Source organism: Vanessa cardui, chromosome 6 (genome assembly GCF_905220365.1).
Source record: "Vanessa cardui chromosome 6, ilVanCard2.1, whole genome shotgun sequence".
Taxonomy (NCBI): Eukaryota; Metazoa; Arthropoda; class Insecta; order Lepidoptera; family Nymphalidae; genus Vanessa; species Vanessa cardui.
In genome coordinates, this window is record NC_061128.1 from 12,919,984 (window position 1) to 12,939,231 (window position 19,248).

Genomic DNA, 19,248 nt, shown 5'->3' on the forward strand with positions numbered 1-19,248 from the left:
CAAAATGATTTTAAAGACTCCCTCCGTGACGACCTCCATGGTCGAGTGGTGTATATACCGGTTTTCATTGGTACGCCACTCCGAGCTCCCGAGTTCGATTCCCAGCCGAGTCAATATAGATTATCATTAGTTTTCTATGTCCTCTTGGACCTGGGAGTTTGTGGTACCGTCGTTACTTCTGATTTTCCATAACACAAGTGCTTTAGCTACTTACAATGGGATTAGAGTAATGTATGTGATGTTGTCTCATATTATTATTTATTTATTTAAAAAAAAAGAGTATGTGCACGGTCAGTCAGTTCACGGCCGTATTGATATGTATGTATTTTAGGCACTTAATTGGATAAGCACTTATATTATTATTGTATAGCTCTATTGCATAATGTCGCTTCATAAATAAGCCATTATTTGTCGTAAAAGGGAAATTAAAAAAGTAAACTTATTGTTTAAATTTACACGTGATATAGCTGGTTATGGGAAATTAATTTTACAATATTTTTGAAATTATAGGTAGAACCATTCACCTTTATGTATGTATAATAAACTGAAGCCATTTATCGTTTAACTAGACAATTATATAATATTAAATGTATACAAGCTGAGATGGCCAAGTGGTTAGAACGCGTGAATCTTAACCGATGATTGCGGGTTCTAACCCAGGCAACCACAACTATATATATATATATATATATATATATATATATATATATATATATATATATATATATATGTATGTGCTTAATTTGTGTTTATAATTCATCTCATGCTCGGGTGGGAAGGACAACATCGTAAGGAAACCTGCATGTGTCTAATTTCATCGAAATTCTGCCACATGTTCATTCCACCAAACCGCATTGGAACAGCGTGGTGGAATATATTCCAAGCCCTCTCATTAACGGGAGAGGAGGCTTTAACCCAGCAGTGGGAAACTTAAAGGTTGTTACTTTAATTTGCTTTTTTCAAATGTGTACTTATAATAAATAATTTATTATAAGTACACATTTGAATTACAGTCAATATCAAATACATTTTGATATTGACTGTTTGTTTGTTTGAACAGATTTCTTGTAGTGTGTTGATCTAGTGTACAGAACAAGTGTACCATATATGGACCCAATCACACGGTCTCTCAGTATGACTCAATCCGTTAAAATTTCTTTATTATATTGACATCTTAACTCTGTAACTAATAAGGAAAGTTGTTTTATATCCAAGTAAATGAAATAAAACTGTATTTAAAGATACGCTTTGAAATTAATTGATGGTAATGTAACCACTGAATGTCTAGCCTGTTCTAGGTGATAGGGTTTGTGAAATTCCATCTATATAGGTACGCAGGTCATCATATATTCTACCGCGAAAAAGCCCGCCAAAAGCGTTTGTTACGAGAGTAACCTCAGCCTTCAATACGATGTTATGGCATTTGATTCTATATCATAATTTATATCACATTACTATTGTATAGTATAATTATAGCAGGGGCTATTGAATTTACTTTATTATATACAATTATTTTTGTAATTGATTGATCAATAATTTATAAAACTGTAATTAATATTATTTTATATGATATTTGAAATATGATTGAGCTGTCATTAGAAAACCATTGGACGATAGCGGGGCATTCTAACAAAAAATAGAAAGATTGAAGCATCATTATATATAATATTATATTGGCCATTCCGAACTCCTGAAATTACACGTTATTTAGCATTGACCCAATGTGACCAATGGAATGAGGGACATCTGAGTTCCCATAGTTATTGTTCCCACAGTGTAAAATTTCTAAAAAGCAGTCATAAATATTAAATGAAATTTAACAATCTACTAGCAGTGCAGTTAAACTTTACCCATAGCACACAAAACACCACACCCCTTCCAAATGACACTTAAAAAGTAAGCCTATGAAATGAATCAACCTATCTACATACAAAATTTCATCTCAATTGGTATAGAGGTTTAAGAGTCCACAAATACACATCATCAGCCCGTTTTTGTCCACTGCTGGACATAGGCCTTTCCAAGTGCACGCCACTGTGGTCTTTCTCCGGCTACTCGCATCCAGCTCCTGCCTGCCGCCTTGCGTATATCGTCACTTCACCTTGCCTGAGGACGTCCTACACTACGTTTGCCGAGACGCAGTCTCCACTCTAGAACACGTTTTCCGCAACGGTTGTCGGTTCTGCGACATATATGACCAGCCCACTGCCACTTCAGCTTACTAATCCGGTGGGCTATGGCGATGACTTTGGTTCTTTGACGGATCACCTTATTTCTGATGCGAACCCGCAGAGAATCGCCGAGCATAGCCTTTTCCATAGCACGCTGAGCGACTTTAAACTGGTGGACCAGTCTTGTCGTGAGGTCACGTTTCGGCTCCGTATGTCATGACGGGTCGGACGCACTGATTAAAGACTTTCGTCATAAGGCACTGTGGGATCGACGATGTAAAGATCTGACGTAACTTCCTAAACGCACAAATATACATTCGCATCTTTATTATGCGTATAGATTTATTGTTTATGCTAGCATCAATTGTTATAATTTTAATCTCAATCGATCGAGTGATTTATTTAAAATTCGTTGCAAGATTTTACCCACAGCTGACTTAAATGAATGTTTGATTGTAAATGGCCGAGTCCACTACACTGAACAATTCACTCATCAGAAACCAAGCCGGTAATGTGAATTAAAATGTAATGTTATGTACGGAGCAACAATTGTTTATTTTGTATATAATATTAATTTATCGCCCTTGTTAAAAACTGTGTGATTTATTTACGAAATATTGATTTATATATAAATTCCATTCACTATATTATTTTATAACATATACAACATAATTATAAGTAGTGGTATGTATTAAACTATTCACGTCCGTTACAGAGTTGCTTATAATATATTATCATGATACGAAATATTCTTACCAAGTAGTACTTTTTGCGGAAATCTGAAAACAAACAAAAAAAACATTCTTTTAACTTTTTGAACATGTTATTTACGCAATATGTTTACAACAATATTATGTAAATTACAATAATAAACATATTAGATTTTAAATTAACATGGTTATTTTTATCACTAAAGTTATTAATTTCGGGATATTTACCATATTTTTTATTTTTGTTTGGTGGAGTTCGATATTACGACATTATCTATGAAATAGTAAATATATCCTTAATTAATGTTTTGGATAGTACTATTTTCGCTTACAAATAAAACAAAATAAAATTATAAGCCTGTTAATTTCTTCTGGTCTATTCAGCCTCTCGTTGATTAAAAAATTCTTTGAGCTTGTTCCACGCTGCTCGAATAAGATTCGGTAGTATACCAAACTAACTAGAGCAGCATATCTCAACCTCTTAAAAAAAATGTAGATTTCTTCACGAAAGATCTCAAGCGATAAGTATGAGATGTATTTCAAATCAATACACCTCGAAAATAACATATATCTAAAATAATTAATGTCTATGAAATTTTATAATGACTTAAGCCCTATTCGAATTACAGAACATCCAATCGATAAACTCAAAAACTACTGAACAGATTTTCATGCGGTTTATACTACTAGACAGAGAGATTAATTAAGAAGGTTAAGTTTATGTGTAAATAAGTTGAAATCGACAATTGTTAAACATGTCGGAAAAACGCACCGAAGAAATATAAAAAAAAAATATATTAAGAAAAACTTTGTTCACCCATGCGAAGCCGGGACGAGCCGCTAGTTGTTCTATAAAATTTGTTAACTTTAGTTACGGTTGATCGCTATCATGAGAACAAGTGTCCTGTTAAAGCGAGGTCAGAATAGTTAGCCCATTATTAATGTGCAGCATAAATGTCGGAAGAACCATGTCTTAAAATACATAAAACTGAGTTACCTATTTTGCTAGACGATTTTTAATATGCTACATTTCAGTATACCCTTTGAAAATGCAAGACTTTAAAAATATATCCTTAACTATGTCGAATACAAAGTTGAAACTGTGTTCAATTTTTGATCAAAATATATGTAAATAAACGAAAGAATATAAATAAATTTCAACTTCGAATATCATTATTTTGGATATAAGACACTGTAATATTCAATATTACATTAAAATGTTAAATAAATAGTCACTGATAAAACAATGCACTGCCATTATCTCCCATTTATATGAAGCGATTTAATTTAGAGCCGAGATAGTCCAGAGGTTAGAACACATGCATCTTAACGGATGATTGCGGGTTGAAACTCAGACAAGCACCACTGAATATTCATGTGCTTAATTTGTGTTTATAATTCATCTCGTGCTCGGTGGTGAAGGAAAACATCGTGAGGAAACCTACATGTGTCTAATTTCAAATAAACTCTGCCACATGTGTATTCCACTAACCCGCATTGAAACAGCGTGGTGGAATATGTTTCAAACCTTCTCCTAAAGGGAAGAGGAGGTCTTAGCCCAGTAGTGGGAAATTTACAGGCTGTTGTTGTTGTTGATTTAATTAGTGATGCTATTAAAAAAAAGCTATAAAAGTATATTTATTCAAATTTGATTGCATTTTTTAAACAATCAATACATTAATTACGTTCCGTTAGCACTTTTCCGGAGACTCAAAATCAAAATAAACTTTATTCAAGTGGGCTTTTACAAGCACTTTTGAATCGTCATTTAACAATTAAGTGAAACTACCACCCGTTCGTAAAGTAGATTCTTCCGAGAAGTACCGGCAAGAAACTCAGTAGTTACTCTTTTTCAACACTGTACGTTAATGTAAGTTCCTCTTGTATGATACCATTAAACAACTTCATTAGGTACTCCAATCATATTTTACCTTCTAGCATTAATAAAACAGGCAATTAATTATGCGGAGAGATCTCAAAGTCAGCGGAACGGAAATATTGTAAAACAAATATCAAACCTATTTTACCTTTTCAATATAATTAATAAATAAATAAATATGAGACAACATCTCATACATTACTTAGATCCCAATGTAAGTAGCTAAAGCACTCGTGTTATGAAAAATCAGAAGTAACGACGGTACCACAAACACCCAGACACAAGACAACATAGAAAACTAATGGTAATCTACATCGACTCGGCCGGGAATCAAGCCCGGGACCTCGGAGTGGTGTACCCATGAAAACCGGTGTACACACAACTCGACAGAGCTCGTCGTCCTATTTAATTATACTGAAATTAAAAATAGTAACTTTTCTAATCCTTCAAATATTATTGGAAGATACATTCAACGTCTAGGCGGATACGAGCGTATGAAAACCTGTAATCTATAGAGTAGTATGATGCATGTGGTTAAGCCACTGGGAAATCTTGACTTTTTTTAAAAAAAGTTACGTCAAAGTCAGACATTCATCTACATCATATTTTTTAGATTTTAAAATAAGAACGTAGTCTTACAAGTGGATCTATTTGATTACACACAACAGATTAAAATAACCTATCAGTTATCCTACTCTACGTTAACTATTCTCGACGAAACATGGAAATTCAACATTATATCCAACGTCCCTTTTATAAGACAAGCTTTGTCAAACTGATACCGAAAGACTGCATTACAAGGTTGAAGGAAAACCAATCCATATAGATTCGCGAAAAGCGCTGTCAAGTAAAAATGCTCAGGCAATAAAATCAAATTGATTGTCCACAATAACATCAAATTTTATTGGCAGACCAAACATTGATTCGTGCACGAGTCAGCTTAATTAATCATCTAATTATAATTCGCGATTCGAAACGATAATGGTTTTCGATTGCGTCAAATAATTGAAATTATGTTCTCGCAAACACGAATAGCAATCTAGCTAATTTTATGCAGTTTTGTCGTGTTTGTCAGCTGAAAGTTATCCAATGATTTTGTACTTCTGACTGCTTTCACCCAAAGGTCATAAAAATTCGCTAATTGTGCAGGATATTTAAGTTGACTTGTTTCAAAGATCAGTACTGTATAGTTCTTGAGTCTTTCTCTCTTATCCGTAAGGATTGAATCGGAACTGACTGAAATCGAATTCGAGCGCAGCGGAATTTTTTACTTTCTGAAATCCTAAATTCGAATTGTTTCGGATTGTGAAAAACCCAATATTATTTATTGTTTGTATTTTTTATTAACTTCCTCGACTGAAGAGTAGGCCAAGTATTAATAATAGTCGTCGAGTTGAAAGTGCCTTGTGTATTTCAAGTAGTTTATAATAAGGATTGTTGTAAATATATCCATTAAATCAGAATTTTAACTATAATACGACATACTGTATATTTAGAAAATAACGATGATGAAAATGATGATGGAAATTAGGGTGATGACAATTATGACAATGAAGAGGATGATGATGATAATGATGATGATGACGACGACGATGATGATTATGACGATGATTTAAGAAAGCGATTTTGCGATCGTTCGGATTATTTTCTCTTCCAATATTTTTTATCCATAATATCCTCGACTAATTTATTCTTAGCACATGTTGTAAGGCTGTTATAGCGTTTTTCTTGTAAATTCCAATTTTATCGGTAAGCAATAATCACCCAGAAATAGTCAGATATAAAGTGTAGTATTAACGATTATAAATTCATAATGTAAAACTATTATCAAACTCGTGTTTATTAACCTTAAGAGCTTTTAGCATATCTTAGATTATAATTAATGTAAAATGTAAATTATAGGCTGAACAAAATATTAAGGAATATCAGAAAAGCCGAACTGTGGCAAATATTCTATGCGATTTTGGTTTTTACTGTAACATGAGATTAATTTTAATGATCTTCTAAATAAAATCTATGGATTCATAAATTGGTAGTTTATTTTTGACGACGTAGCGGATAATCTCCAAGAGTGTCATCATTCCTAAGGACTATATTTGTAGAAAGTGCCTTTATATGATTTGAAAGCAACGGCTAGATGTCGTGATAAGAGATCTGAGACATATACTCACACAAAATGACGTTAAATACCGTATAAACTGGAATAGTCTTAGTTATGAAGCAGACCTTGGCAATGCCAGAATTAATAAATTCCAGGGAGAAGATCGAATAGTTAGTTTCTTTTTTATCAACAATAATAGAGTTAAGGGAAAAATAATAGAGCTCGTTACGAATTGAATTAATTTCACCGAATGGTTCAATATTTTAAGAGACTATTTAAAGAAGATGTTTAAAATGACAATTGTCTGTAAGAAGTATCAGTGGCCAATAGCAGGCAATTATTTTATAGTAAAAGACATAAAAAACGCAGCGTAGGGCATCCCCCCGCAAGATAGCGAGCGATCTGTATGGGGTATCGCTGGATGCAGGCCGCTACTCACCGATCAAGGTGGAAGTTATTTGGAGAGGCCTATGTTCAGCATTGGATGTCTTACGGTTGATATGATGATGAAAAGACAAATTACTTTCTACAAGAGATTAAGTTTAGCTTATAAAATCATTTGATAAAATCAAACAAGACCAAAAAATCGATTCTTCATTATTTATCGCCGTCTTGGTGTTGTTGGCTGTTAATAGTATCGGGACTTCTTATAAATTTCAATTAATTGGTGTTTAATTATTTATTTGTGTATGAATATTCATTAAGATACGCGTCTATTTGATGAAGTGTTGCTAACGCTTCTTAATGAAACCAATAATTTATAAATTTTCGCTCTCATCCCCGAGTTAAATGTTATTAACTGTTTTATTAAGACGATCCAAATTTTTGAAATATGAGTTGTATTTAAAATAATATATATATTTTTATAAATCATTTAAAGTTTGTTGCATTCACACAGAACATTTTTTTTTTTGAGAAAATCTTTGTCTTAAAAGACTTGTACTGATTTAAATATCTTAATATTTTCAAGATAATATTTGTTCTTTTCATTACCATGAACAATATTTATAATCATAAGCAAAAGTCATCCATGATTTAATTATAAAAATAAATGAAATCCTACAATACTGACTGATTCTCAATGCAACGAAAATAATAATTCCATTTATTACCAATTCTCAAAGTTAGATGAAAAAATATAAATGTAGATCTAGAAGAACATAACACTTACGGAAGGGGATTTTGTTTTTTTTTTTTTTTAATAAATGATGTATTAATAGAAAAAACTAGGATTAAGGTGATTCATTATTATAATGTGAACAATACATTATATATTATTTCGCAATGGGGACCTTCAATCACCGAAAGGAAATTAATAAAGTAAATATTGATCGAATTAAAAGTTTATAATTAGTTACGTTTTTCAGGTTTCACACTTGTTTGTCAGGATTGTGAGTTTTAATTTTTTACCTCATGTTATTTTCAAATCTATTTTTTATAATTACAATTTAATCTTCATTAAATTATTCTCATAAACAGTTGCTGAAATGGGGCGAAAGAAAAAACGATCACAAAGCATTCAAATCAACAAAATTAATGTACGAATTAATTAAGAAAGAAATGATTTTGGCTTTTTTAGAATTAAATTATCTCTAATTATATTTTTTCTTTACATAATTAACGTCTGTTATTTTGGAATTATTTCTTACATTGTTTAGCTTTAGAACACTCCCATACAAAACGAATTTGTGTATTGTGAACAGAAAGACAAAGCTCTAACATTAATCATTAATAATTATTAATAATTTATTTTAATTAATTATTCTTAATGTACTTAAATGATTTTAAATTATAATGATTATTTTTATTATTACAGTTATTAATAACGGTATATTTACCATGTTTTTTATTGTTATTTGATGAAGCTCGATATTGCGACATTACATACGAATGCCGATGCCTTTTCCGGCTTTGAAAGTAGACAATGCAAACAATCATATGAATGAAAAAAAATATGACAGAAACAAAATAACAACTCTTAATTTTCTGGTATTACCTAGGTAGTTCACTATTATAAAGTTCTTGTACTTGGACCACTATGAAATTTTATACAGTCAGTAGTAATTATTAAAACCAAATTAACATAAAAAAACTATGTCAAATATCCCGTTTTTTAAACTGTAATAGATAAAATAAATCCAAATAAATTATATAAAAGCAAGCCAGTTCTGGTAAATAAAATTGTAGCAGTCCCTCTCGAACCGTTACGTAACTGAGGAATTTTAAGCACTCTATCATCGAGTACATAAGCGCTTCAAGCACTTGTATGTTGGCGGGTACCCAACCTACTAGGAAACGCATTCTCAGGGAGGTTTGGCGTCAGACAAGTCAATGGCCGTTTGTTAATCCTCTCCATTTGCCGATTTTTTTTATGATTGACGGACGAGCATATGGGCCCCCTGATGATATGTGGTTACCATCACCCATAGACAATGACACTGTAAGAAATATTAACTATTCCTTACATCGTCAATGTGCCACCAATCTTGGGAACTAAGATGTTATGTCCCTTGTGCCTGTAGTTACACTGGTTCACTCACCCTTCAAACCGGAACACAACAATACTGAGTACTGTTATTTGGCGGTAGAATAATTGATGGTGGTACCTACCCAGACAGGCTTGCACAAGGCCCTGCCACCAAGCAAATAAGATAAGGACAAGAATGTGATGACAATGATGATTTTAATTAGGTACATTTATACCAATATAAATCGAGAAAGGTATATTATATGGTATCATGTAGCATGCCGGGTTTGAACCCAAAGAGGAACGGTAGAAGCGCTTTTACCGCTTTTGTTGTAAAATCGTCAGTTGAGAGAAAGAAGAACTGAAGCGCCAAGATCGTGTATGGAAGAAAGGAGGTTAATTATTCTAACTTTAAACATCACTTTACAAAAACCGAAATGTTGGCCAATTTATCGTTTTCCATCGACGATGTACAAATTGTACTGTACGTGAATGCAACAAGGTAAATAAATATGGATTTATTTCAGTATTAACATCGAACTTGAAAATGTAGACACAATAATATACATAAAATTCCATTTTTTATTTGCTAATTAATTAATTTCAATATTATGTAAAACATTAATACAATATATTGCCAATTACTCAATACAAGATTATATTAATGATAATAAAGCCTGGCTTTATTTATTCGCTGATTTTCATGGAAGATAAGTAAATTATACTTTATATAATTAACATGCCGATATAATTTAGTTGAGAAAAAAAGTAATTATTACGTTTTTGCATATTTTTTAGTAGATTCTATATTGTAATAGGTGCTTTAAATTTAATTTATCATGTGATATGACAATTCAAAAAAGCATATTTTGATTTTTTATACGATCGGTGGGCCGTACACCCACTTACAAGGAATGGTTTATATTGCTTACAATGTGCAGCTGAGATGGCCCAGTGGTTAGAACGTACATCTTAACCGATGAACCTGCAAAGGTTCAAACCCAGGCAAGCACCACTATATATATGTGCTTAATTTGTGTTTATAATTCATCTCGTGCTCGTCGGTGAAGGAAAACGTCGTGAGGAAACCTGCACGTGTCTAATTTCATCGAAATTCTGCCACATGTGCATTCCTCCAACCCGCATTGGAACACCGGGGTGGAATATGTTCCAAACCCTCTCCTTAATGGAACAGGATGCCTTATCTCAGCAGTGGCAAATGTACAGGCTGTTACTTTACTTTTACTTTTTACAATATGTAGAGTAACTGTCTATCAAATGGTCTGCGAGTATATATTGACCTGATATTATTATTTCAAACTACAGGATTGTATTTAAAAAATCTGTATAAATCATTATAATAACAACAAAAATAACAGCCTGTAAATTTTCTGAACTAAAGGCCTTCTTTCCCTTGTAGGAGAAGGTTTTGGAACATATTCCACACTGTTCCAATGACCGTTGGTGGAATACACATGTGACGGAATTTCCATGAAATTTGGCATATACAGGTTTCCTCTGGTTTTCTTTCACCGCTGAGAACACACATTTTATATAAAAATTAGGGACATGAATATTCAGTGGTGCTTGCCTGGGTTTGAACCTGCAATCATCGGTTAAGATGCACGCGATCTAACCACTGGGCTATCTTGCCTCTTGAATCATATCGAAATAACTGAATTCAAAAACATGTTGAGAATGTTCTATATAACATTTCCACTTTAGACACATCCACTTTAGACTGCTTTAATAAAACTGCCTCCCTCAACCCAACCTCACAGATGGACAAACGCGGCCTTTCCCTTCTAGGAATTGGTATGCAGCTGATTCCAACACACTGTTCTAATGCGTTGGTACACGTGGCAAATTATCTTACACCGAGTGCTATTTTCTTCTCGATGGTTTACTTCTAAGCACGAGATCCAGCAGATGAATTCAATATTGATAGAGCCAGGTTGGAACTTAAAATCATCAGTTAAGATATACATCTCGTAATCTCTGGGCACGGCTCCATTATCTGAAAGGGTTACTATAATAATATTGTCTTATTTATCGAAGTTAAGAACAGACGGTGCTTTGCGTATAGTTTATACAGCTGTACTAAAGTCTTCGTTTCGCATATTTAACATTTTTGGGTAGAATGAAAATCCAAGTGTTGTTGATCGAGGATTGAATTAATTTCAAATTGAAATAAAAGGTACTGGTTTAAATCAATCTTTATTTACACATTATTAGCTAAATCTGGTCTTAAACCATTATTATTTTACTTTACCTATAGCAGAGCAGTGGCAGGGCTTTGTGCAAACCCTTTTGGGTACTAGCACAATCCAAAATGCCATATTAATAGGAATTATTATCTTCCAATTAACCACAACACTAGCTGAGTTTGGAGACGACAAAAGTCATGTGGATCATGATTGATCTTGCGATTATATTCGACTACTACTCAGCCATTCTCAAAACTATCGTGTTTCGATTTGAATGGTCTCAGAGAGCTATTGTAACCACAGGCAAATACATCTATCCAAAGGTTGATAACGCGTTGGTAATCCAAGGAATGTTTATTATTTCTATGGGCGTTAATGTCCACTTACCATCATCTAGCAGGTGTCAATCCTTCAATAGGTTTATTTACCCTACAATATACCAAAATCTACATTAAATATAATTCTAAAATTTAAGGTCAATTCATTTGACGTTTATCAATTTAACAAAAAAACCTAATTCGTACCGACTCGGGTAAGGTAAAATAATTTTATTGGATCCGACGAGTCTTTTAACAATATGATAAACGTCTTTAAGCCCTTTTCCAGGGTCGAGGTAACCCGACTACTAAAACGTGTCATTAGGTACCATCAATCATCCGTGAATAATGAAATTTTGGAATATAATTAATTTCAAATTGACGATGTATTTCAGTGCCTTTTATGAAAAATTTAATAAGTGATTTATCAAAGTACAATCTATACTAATAAAATTAATGCAAGTCAATTTATCGTACGGAGATTTAGTCCCTAAGAAATCTTTCCTTTTTAATTAGATAAATTAAGTAAAACAGGCTTGAATATTACCACCATGCTACTCAAATGCTGGATTCATATGTGGCAGAATTTCATTGAAATTAGACACATGCAGGTTTCCTCACGCTGTTTTTCCTTACCGCCGATTTCGAGACGAATTATAAACATATATTAAGCACGAAAACTCAGTGGTGCTTGCCTGGTTTTGAATCCGCAATCATCAGTTAAGATGTTCGCATTATAACTACAGGCCCACTTATATTATAATATGTATAATGTTATAATATATTTTCCAACCATAAATACGAATGGAAGAGATCGCTATTCTACACAGGTCATTCACCCTCTTGTGTTTATTCTGTCCACTTTAAGTCTCCACACATTTTCGTGTTTACTACCTACATGTGGGACTGTCAACCGCTTTCGATGCTGCAATAATAGCGCCGATGTTAGTGAGTGTTTATTTAGCACTACTGTCACTTCCCTGCCGACACTAAAAGCGAGTTGAATGAAAACGTGACATAACTTATGTTGCATTAGGTAGAATAAAGATTGAAGCGTATTTGTACTTACTACATTCTACATACTAACCAGAAATATCTCCAGAAATCTTTTTTTAAATTTATGTTTAACTGAAAAACTAATATACAAAAAATATGCTAGCAGATAAAAGGCTAAATATACTATTTCAAGTTATAAGAAGAAATTATATTTTATGTATGTACTTATAAATAAATTTAGGAAGCACAATTGAACTTGGCACTCATTTAAATCTCACTTCTTGAAGTCAACAACCAAAGTGTATATCATAATACTTTAATTTAGGTATGTTTTTGATGAGATTTGTGTTACCCGGAGCGAAGCTGGGTTTTCATCCAGTATGAAAGATAAAAGATAAACAATAAACCCGCATTGAACTACATAAATAAATAAATATGAGACAACATCACATACATTACTCTGATCCCAATGTAAGTAGCTAAATCACTTGTGTTATGGAAAATCAGAAGTAACGACAGTACCACAAAAACCCTTACCCAAGACAACATAGAAAACTAATGATAATCTACATACATCGACTCAGCTCGGAATCGAAACCAGGACCTCAGAGTCGCCTAACCATGAAAACCGGTGTACACACCACTCGACCACGGAGGTCGTCAAAACGTGCGAACTAAGTAATTTCTCCGCCCATCCTCTCCAAGAACCAGCTCGTCTCGAGAGTAATTCCTTTTTTCATTTCCGGTCTTAAAGTCAATAGATAATTAAGTGTTGTTAAATATGAAGTATTTGTTAATGATTGTTTTGAAAATATTCAAATATTTATTGGTGAAGTTAAAAATATCTGCGGAATGTTACCTTGACCCAGGAAGGATTTATTGACTTTGCGAAGTCGGGCAGTTAACGTTATAAGCTTATCCTTACTCGTCGAGTTTATAGAGTGGCTGTCACTAATTTTATCAAAATGTTCAATATGATATCAAATATTTACATTTCATATTGTTTTAAACAAATTATGCCACATCTTCGAGAACTCCAACATTTCTCTCGATACATGATTAATGGATTAAGATGTTAAGATAAAAAAATAAAAATACGCCACTTAACACGTTTAATACGGAGCAAGGTCTAATCTGCCTCGCATGTGTCTTCCTTGTAGTGTGGCTAAGAAAGCACAGATTTCTCTGTCGGAGGCCGTAACATGTAATTGATATTTTGTAGGAAAATGACAAATATAAAGGGTTATTGATTATTCGACGTACATCCGCTAGAAGGTGATAAGGGTGACTATTTGCAATATTTTTTTTAATTTTTTAATGTAGAAGAACTGAAGAAATAAAATTCGATCACATCACATCGAGTTTCAGTTTCTTAAACGTTACGGGGTATAATAAGCCCCGTACCGGTATTATGATAGTTTTCATACGAAGTCTTAAATGCCCCGTAGGAATGGAAAAAATAAATAAAATGATGCCGCTACCAACGTAATAATATCAACACAATCTTAATAGTTTTTTTAATGGATAGACTGATTAAAAAGGAAGGTTTTTGTATAAAATAAAAATAAATAAACACAAGACAATTTAGTAAAGAAACATTAATAGTAATTTTAGATGTTTCTAATGCGATGTCATGCCATTGCATTATTAAAAAAATCGCATCAAAATCCGTTGCGTGATTGAAAGGTCTAAGTTAGTTTGTTTCATAGTATGATGACTAATAATACTAGAAATGCATGTTATTAGCAGCTTATAGATTGTGTTAAAAATATGGACTAGAGGGTTTTTGGGGGAGGAAACCAAGTAGCGGATTTACAAATTTGCCGCTAGTAGGCTATTAAATTTTTGTCGCCCCTACTTTTTTTTGAAACATTTATGATTTGTGTTCTATCGTCCTCATTACATTGGTTTTTTCCCGTTATTAGTATGATTAAAAACTAGGTGATATTTCCGTCAGTTACTAGATTATTTTTCCAACCCGCTATGTAGTGACGGATTACGGACGTAATGTGTATGCATGTAATTATTTTCTTTTTTATTTCTGTAAGATAATAACAAATTTGGGCTAAATTTGCCGCCCCTCTAAAACTGCCGCCCTAGGCTCCAGCCTACTTAGCCCATTGGTAAATCCGCCACTGAGGAAACCACATCTCAACATCTCAGAATCTGATCATCTTTATATAAGGAGGGGGGGGGGGGGGGTCAATAGCTATAGAAACTAAGTTCGTATCGCAACGAAGTTGGTAAGCTAGAATATTATATTTTTATATCCTGTCGTCATGACGTTGTTTCTGTTAAGCAATGCTCACATCTGGTCCCGACATTTCCATTAGGAATACTGTCTCTGTAACTTATTCAGCATTTGTATTCCTCATTTAATATAGCGCTTAAATATCGAGTCACGTCGAAGTCAGACCTGATTGAGTCAATCGTTGTTACTGGAAACTATTTTATATATAATACTAGGTATCTTCCCTGACTTCGTACGGCTTGAATGAGAGCTTTTTTAAATATATGTATCGATACTAGTTGTCACCCGCGGCTTCGCTAGAAGTTTAGTTGTTATGTGTTAGGCAAAAAGAGCAGAGCAGAGCAGAGATGGCCCATTTGTTAGAACGCGTGCATCTTAACTGATGATTGCGGGTTCATACCCAGGCAAGCACCGCTGATTCATGTGCTTAATTTGTCTTTATAATTCATCTCGTGCTCAGCGGTGAAAGAAAACATTGTGAGGAAACCTGCATGTGACAAATTTCATAGAAATTCTGCCACATGTGTATTCCACCAAACCGCATTGGAACAGCGTGGTGGAATATGTTCCAAACCTTCTCCTTAAAGGGAGAGGAGGCCTTTAGCCCAGCAGTGGGAATTTACAGGCTGTTGTTATGTTAGGTAAAAAAGTAGCATATGTTCTTCATTGGACTTCAAATTTGCTTCATACCAAATTTAATTAAATTCGTGTTCGTGGTTTGGTAGTGAAAGAGCGACATTTATAATATTAGCATAAATCGACTCCTCAGATCGCCATTGCAACACCAATCCAGGATGCTAAGATTATCCATTGTTTAAACTGACTTACCTACTCTCTTTTCAAAACAGAACATAACAGAAAACAAATTGCTGTTTGGCTGTAGTATATTTGACGAGCGATTGGTTCCTACTACAAAACTCCGATACTATAAACCGCCTCGCTTAAAACATCGTTTAGTTGAGTTAAATACTTGTCTCTTTCTATCATCATTGATTTCCTAATCTCAAGAAGAAGACAGAGCATTGTTATATAATCATTCTATTGAATGTTGATCTGGAAATTTCGCGATAAACACGTAAATAATTCACGCGTTTGGAATCCGTGTAAGCTGTTCAATTGTTTCGCATGATTCGTGTATCGATTCGATTATGAATTAAATTTATCAGCGGAAAACGTAAATATAGGAGTATTACGTAGCCGTCAGAAGACTTCTTACGAAACTTATGGTTGCGGAAAATTTGTTATGTTAAATTGAAAAAGTTTAAAACGTTCTAAAAGTAAAAGATTCATTCATTCGGCTCTTGGTAACGTTTATCAATATCTTGTATCGAGATTTTATGTTTTATTTATTAATCCATATTTATTACAAAGGTATGAAAAAATATTAACTATTTCTTACGTCACCAATGCGCCACCAAATTCGGGAACAAAGAAGCTATATCACTCGTGTCTGTAGTTACACTGACTCACTCATCCTTCTTCAAACAGGAAACCAGCAGCAGCAATTTCTGCTGTTTACCGGTAGCAAATATTATAAGTGGATGGTACCAACCTAGATGACCTTACACCAAAATAATAACCAAGATCATTATCAGTATCGTCACAATCATCGCATGTCTGACCTGGGGTATAAATCCAATCCCTCATTCGGATTTGTTCTTTATTTTAATACATATAAAAAAAAATTGTTACTTTTTTTATTTATTTTTTTTATTTTATTTTATGGTATAGATTGGCAGACGAGCATATGGACCACGTGATGGTAAGTGGTCACCATAACCCATAGACAATGACGCTGTAAGAAATATTAACTATTCCTTATATCGTCAATGTGCCACCAACCTTGGGAACTAAGATGTTATGTCCCTTGTGCCTGTAGTTGCACTGGCTCACTCACCCTTCAAACTGGAACACAACAATACTAAGTACTGTTATTTGGCGGTAGAATAACTGATGAGTGGGTGGTACCTACCCAGACGGGCTTGCACAAAGCCCTACCACCAAGAACCCAACTAATCACAAGCTTTTATATAACTTTCAATGTATGTACGGATTTAATCTTGCAACTGAATTTTGAAGCAGATATCTTCAACTGATAGATAAATAAGATAAAATAAAGTTTTTTTTTTCTACTTTTATGTTAATCATACAACTTGTTAAATTCAACACGATTGTAACTCAGTATACTAAATAGTTGAAATTCACAAGACAGGTAAATTTGGTCGACACGCGCTGCAAATCTTCTCCTTTGAATGTCATTCAAGTTGCTGCAATCCTGCTCGCTGTGTAAATGAAGTCTTAATGTTAACACATTCACACTCTACGAAAGTCTTACTCCTTGAAGTGACAATATTTGTTTTTTAAATATGCTATATAGGTAATTGATTGACGTTGGCTGTTTCTATTTTTTTAAGTTGGTAACGGTAAATAGTTCCTTGACTTTCATTTGTTTTTATATATAGTAGTAGGTCGCTCGCATATTAGGGGGTTATCGTGTGTTAGGCAAAAAACCTAGCCTATGTCCTTCCTAGAAGTTTAAGTTTGCTTCGCACCAAATGTCAACAAATTCAGTTCATCGGTTTGGTCGTGAAAGAAAGACAGATAAACGTACAGAAAGACTTACTTTCACATTTATAATATTTATACAGATATAGGTCGACGGATGGGCTATCTAACCACTGTAAGAAATTTGAACGATGTATATATCCACCATTGATCTCAACAACATATTACATCCCTCTTTGCACTTGCTAAGAGCTGTTAGAACGCATGCATCTTAACCGATGATTGCGGGGTCAATTCAGGCAAGCACCGCTGAATGTTCATGTGTTTAATAGATGTTTATAATTCATCTCGTTTTCGGTGGTGAAGGAAAACATCGTGAGGAAACCTGCATGTGTCTAACTTCATCGAAATTTTGGCATATATACATTCCACCAACCCGCATTGGAACAGTGTGGTAAAATATGTTCAAAAACCTTCTCCTTAATGGGCGAGGAGGCCTTAGCCCAGCAGTGGGAAATTTACAGGCTGTCGCTGTTTATTGTACTTACGTAGCAATAGCCTTAGGGTTTTTGTGTACGACGGTAGAAATGAGTGATAACTACCCAAGCCTTGCATGAAACCTTACTATTTAGAGAGCTTTCTGATTTCTTATTAATAATAATGAAATTGTCGGTCTGAATCTGTCGGCTAATCACAAAGATTGGCATCTGCGTGGGAGAAGCAGCGCATGAGAGAAAACAACATTTTTTTTTTTGAGAAGTAAAATTGCCTTTCAAAAATCCCGTACCACAAAAAAAATAGTTCAAAATAATGTTATATTAAAAACATATGTAATAGAAAGAGACAGGGATGATGAGAATGAGAGGGAAAGTTAGCCTGGATGAAAAAACCTTACCTTACGTGATGATTTCTGACAGTTCACTATGTGAGCCGCATTAACGAATATCCTTCCAAATCTATGGAGAAAAATGAATTATAATATTTTGGTATTTGACAACATCTTGCCTTGTAAGATTATTGCTAACTGATTTTTGTGATTATTGCACATTGAAATAAAACTAGTTTTAACGGATTTAAATCGCGTATATTAATTATTTTTATCATCCCGGGTAGACTGTCTACCCGTGACCACGAACGCTGTAAAGTGCTCGAATCGTCGGGATGATAAAAATAATTTATATACGCGATTTAAATCCGTTAAAACTAGTTTTATTCCAAAGATATCTCTTACATAATTTATTCAAAAACTAGACACCTATCCTACTTTTTTATGACAGGTAAGTAGACAATAAGACTACATGATTATAAATGGCCATCACCTATAGACATTAACGCTCTCAGAAATATCACCATCAATCCTTACCTTAGAGACCTAAATTGTTATATTCCTTGTATCTGGAATAACACTGGCTCATTCAACCTTCGAACCGGAATGCAACTATAAAGTACCAGCCAGGTGGTAGGATACACGTTGGGTTGTATCTACCTACCGACATACAGGTTTGCAAAAACCCTACTACCATGTAAAACGAATATCCGAGTTAACTATTGAGGCAACTTTCCGAGTTTTTCCGAGTTACTCTATAATTTTGTTTATTTGCTGTGTTCTATTTTTAAATTCGAGGAAAAAACTCTCGTACCAAT

The 19,248-nt window shown here is 33.8% G+C and overlaps 1 protein-coding gene across 2 annotated transcripts in view; it reads right to left on the reverse strand.

The window, feature by feature from the left end:
- Positions 1-19,248, reverse strand: part of LOC124530314 (cardioacceleratory peptide receptor-like) — a 177,448-nt gene that overhangs the window by 133,193 nt on the left and 25,007 nt on the right. Inside the window, exon 2 of one of the 2 annotated variants that reach the window (XM_047104428.1) lies at positions 2,928-2,950. The exons of the other annotated variant lie outside the window; for it this stretch is intronic. The gene's annotated coding sequence lies outside the window, so the exon portion shown is untranslated. The remainder of the gene's footprint in view (positions 1-2,927; positions 2,951-19,248) is intronic. 2 annotated transcript variants of the gene reach the window in all.